Source organism: Pyxicephalus adspersus, chromosome 3 (genome assembly GCF_032062135.1).
Source record: "Pyxicephalus adspersus chromosome 3, UCB_Pads_2.0, whole genome shotgun sequence".
NCBI classification, from domain to species: Eukaryota; Metazoa; Chordata; class Amphibia; order Anura; family Pyxicephalidae; genus Pyxicephalus; species Pyxicephalus adspersus.
This window is the reverse complement of record NC_092860.1, coordinates 155,705,087-155,709,700: the sequence shown is the minus strand read 5'-3', so window position 1 is coordinate 155,709,700 and position 4,614 is coordinate 155,705,087.

Genomic DNA, 4,614 nt, shown 5'->3' with positions numbered 1-4,614 from the left:
TATATATATATATATATAATATATACTGTCGTAAATACCCCTTAATGTCTACCCTGCATGGCTGGGAAATACAGACCTTGTAATAACCTCGGAAAAACAGGTTCTCTTGGGTGATAATTTGCAGGTAGGTGATTCGCTAAAAAATACACCCAGCACCAGATATATTTTTCATGTTGAATCAATACATATGTAATATGTCAGTGAAGCATTTCCAGGTATGTGTTATCTCATCTGAATTTTGTATTTCCAATGGAAGTCACCTTCTTTGTTGTGGGTCACCATCTTTTTTGCTTGACCTTGGATCTATAACTGAGGGGTCTACATTCAACTACCAAAGCCAATCTCAGAAGCAACTGCAGTGTCATAGACAAGTCTTAGGAAGAATCCCACCAGTAGATGCCTAAAATGTTACTGATATCTTTGTGCAGAATTTTGTGGGCATTCTTTAATGTATTGATTTATTCTTATGTAAGGAAAGTTGAGTACATTTAGCAGCATGACTGCTCCACTCAGCTTTGAACCTACACAGTACATACTGATCCTGATTTATTACTAGATAGCAACCAACAACACCGAGGACCACCTCGTGTGTGTTGAAAAAGAAGCCTTAAGTAATTCCTAAAGAAATGCTAAACATACCAAAATCTCATTTAATATGTCAATTATAGGCAAAGCACTGAATAAAAATGGCATTCATGGACAGTGGAGGGAAACTTTTCATTCTAAAAAAAACATGGCCGATCTCAGGTTCTAGAAGACCATGTGGACATTCCAAGACACATCTAAAACAATGATCTGTGGGTACATGAGACAAAACATTTAAATGTTTCATTGAAACATAAAATACAATGGGCCTTATTTATCAAAGCTCTCCAAGACGGGAGAAGATAGACTATCATGGGAGAACTTGGGTGATCCAGCAAATCTGGAATGGATCTTCTGGATTGAAAACATTTAATATTAAAATATTTTTAAGATAATAAGATAAAATAAGAAATTATTTCCAGATTTGTTTGGTTCCCCCAAGTTCCCCCATGATAGTCTATGTTCTCCAACCTTAGAGAGCTTTCATAAATCAGGCCCAATGAGTTCCAACAGCTTATTAGTTGTCAGTGCAGCACAGGAATGCTTTGTTCTTTGTTTTCCCATGGCCTCCTTCACATCTTTGTTCCTGAGGCTGTATATGATTGGGTTCAGCATGGGAACGACCTGGACAAATAGCACAGACATGACTTTGCTTTGGTTTAGGGAACTTGTTGACGGAGGCTTCATGTACAGGCAGAAGATGACAACGTAAAACAAGATGACGATGCTAAGGTTGGACGAGGAGGTGGAAAAGGCTTTCCTCCGTCCTTCTAATGTATGGATTCTGAGAATGGTGAAGATGATAAAATAGTAAGAGGTCAAGGTGAGCATGAAAGTAGAACATATTCTGAAAACATGATGTCCTCCGTAAATGACGTGGAAGACAGTTTCAGCAATGGAATCATGCCACAGAAATAATGGTTGACTTCATTGGTGGAGAAGAAATCCAAGCCAGCAATAAATATAACCAAAAGAAGTGCACCTACCCTAGGCGCTTATTTAAAACAAGTGGATAGTGCAAAGGCTTGCAGATGGCCACGTAACGATCATTGGATATGGCTGTCAGGAGGAAATACTCGTAAAAAGTACAATTTTTAGTTCTCAAAATGTTAAAATTCATAGACTGGATGCCAATGTCTTAGTACAAAGGATATTGTACCATTGATAATAATTTTATCTACAAATTTTCATAATTAATTTCAAAGAGGCCAATTGTTTGCAAACAATTAATTTACGAAAGTGAGAAAAATGTCAGCAAGGGATACAATTATTGTTGTGTAAAATAATTACTGCGATCTCTGCTTCCAATATTATTACATGCTCACCTGAGAAATCAGCACAGAGGATATTCTTCAGGGAATTGGGAATATCATTCACGTGAAAAAATAATGTTTAGGTTTTTTTTTACAAACGATATACAATTGAACAAGAAATATGAGTTTGCTGTAGCATATATTTAATGTACAGCGCTGCGTAATATGTTGGCGCTATATAAATCCTGTTTAATAATAATAATAATAATAATAATAAAAACATACAAGCAGAGGTATTGATAGGACTGTATTGGACCCAGGACACCCAAAAGCAAAAGTGTTAGGCATAGCAAAATATGGATAAGGTCAATGTGCTGGGATTTTTAGGAGGCATGGCTGGATATAAGCGGATCTTTCACAGCTACAACACCTAGAACCCCATTTCTGCTTATTTGGGTAAGTAAAAGACCTTTTTAGTGCTATAGAATTTGCTGTACCCATGGGTGATGGTTGGCTAACGGCTGGGACAGATGCTAGAATGGTGTCAGTTGAATGATGAATGGTCAGTTTGGTCTGTGTGAACTGAAAGGAGACTCTTGTTTCATACAAAGACCTACATATATGTATCCTTCTAGTTCTCAGCTCTAAATCTCATGATATCTTATGTATTGATAGCTTGATATTGTAATTTCCTTGTAATTTCCTGGGTATCTTTCTGACTTCAGTTTGTTCATGCCCTAATTTGTTAATGTAGTGTCTGGACTGAGTTAGCACCTAACCTGCCTCTGCTAATCTTGATTATCTGCTTGCTGTCTATGTACTATAAAACATCTTTCTCTTTTTTGGTAGCTTTATTAGAAGTTTAGGTTTTCTATTTCTAAGCATGTCTGCAGTCCCTGTCCATCTCCTAGAGCATGTTTTCAGTACCCGTCCATTCCCCATAGCTTGATAGCAGTTACTGTCTGTTCACTGTGGCAGACCTGCAGTCTATCACATTGCCAGTTTAGAGGTAGCAGGGGGAGAGCCAGTGCATATGGTACTCACTGGCACGGGGACTTCTCCCACCTAGACTGACTAGTTGTACGTCTGAATGACCATGTGCCTGAAAATACTTTTGGAACTTTTTTGAGTGGAAAAAAGGAATCAGAAGAGGAGACAACAATGCAACTCATCATCATGACCAACCTACTGAGTGAATGTCTCAGTGAGACACAAGACATTGGCCCAGTGAGCCATGAAGGACAAGTAGTGCCCCTGCCAGTAGCCACTGCTCCAAGTATCAGCCATCGTATTGACATGGCTACACACTCTTAAGAGAAGAGGAGATAATACGGGCTATGTCTTTGTATAGTGATGGGCTGGTTTGAAAAATAATGGCGGCTTGCTATCCTCCAATAGGGCTAAGCACACACCAGTTCTTTAAACAAGCTGGCTTCCACCAATTTGTATGGCAAGGAATGTGCAACCAGTAACTTGGGCAAGGGAGCATTCAGTTGGCAGATATTGAATAATGTGTGTCTGTCCATGGTTTACCCTGTGTTTACATTCACCACACACAAAGATCCATATCACAAGTGGGCACAAAAAAAGCTCATAGAAGGGGCACCCATTAAACTGAAGCCCCTCTACTTCATGATCTTAGAGCTGTCCCAGAGTTGGAGGTATCTGCTGCATTGTAAAAACTTGTATTTATTTTGGGTGTTGTTGCAAAGTACCACACGCACCCCCCATCACCACCACCACCACCATCCTCCTCATTACTCTCATCCAGTACCTATGTCATATCCAAAACACTATCATCATCTTTTTAGGACCCATACAAAGAATATAGTTTACACCAAGTGCTGTTTGTCTACCAGCTGTTATACGAGCCATGGTAATATGTTCCAACCACCATCATCACCACTACTAGCAGAATCTGCCTAACCCCTACCAAAAAACTGGTCAAGCCGCCATGTCTTTTGGTCTTCTGGTCCAACACCTTTCCACACAGTAGCACTTTTGACTAAATGGATACTTATTCCCAAAAATCCCTCTCAGCCCTCCCAGGAGCAGTGAAGATTGTTGTAGCCACAAATTACTACCAATGGTTTTAATATAGGGAACCCATCAAGCTCATATGGGGTCTACAAACGTTGGTCATATTTTGTAAATGTGTTCGACAACTAAGATCAAGTATTTTTAAAGTGTTATAGATTATAACAAAATTATTTTTTATTTCTTTTTAGACACTCTTCTGTTGGTGGTAGAGAAGGATAATACTGTAAGAAATGGTATAACCCCAAAAAAACAAACACCATCATTTTCACGAAAGGGTTGCAGTCCTTGGGAAACTTGACAAAGTGAGCCATGTTATCCACAGTCCAGGTGGGAATCTTAACTGCAACCACAATGGAGATCTCTACGTTGGACCAATGCCATGAAAAGAAAACAAAGACTGGTTTTCTGTTACCAAAAGAATTGGAATTTATGAATAGAATTTCAAAGTCATTTTCTTCTATCCCAGTGGAGATTTGTATATAACAACCACTGATGGATGCTTCTACAAAGGTCCGAGACCCATGAATGAATATGTACCCCGGGTCTACTGCTCAGCAACAAAAATAGGCAACAAAGGTTGGGATCGTATCGAGGCCATGTTCTTCGATCCGAGTGGTGTTTTATATGCAGTGAAGGGAAATCCACCTAAACAACAAGATGCTAAGCAATGGCTAAAGGAAAATACAATGGTTTGAACGGGATCCTGGCTCCAGTTTTCCCAGTTCATGTCTTTCAG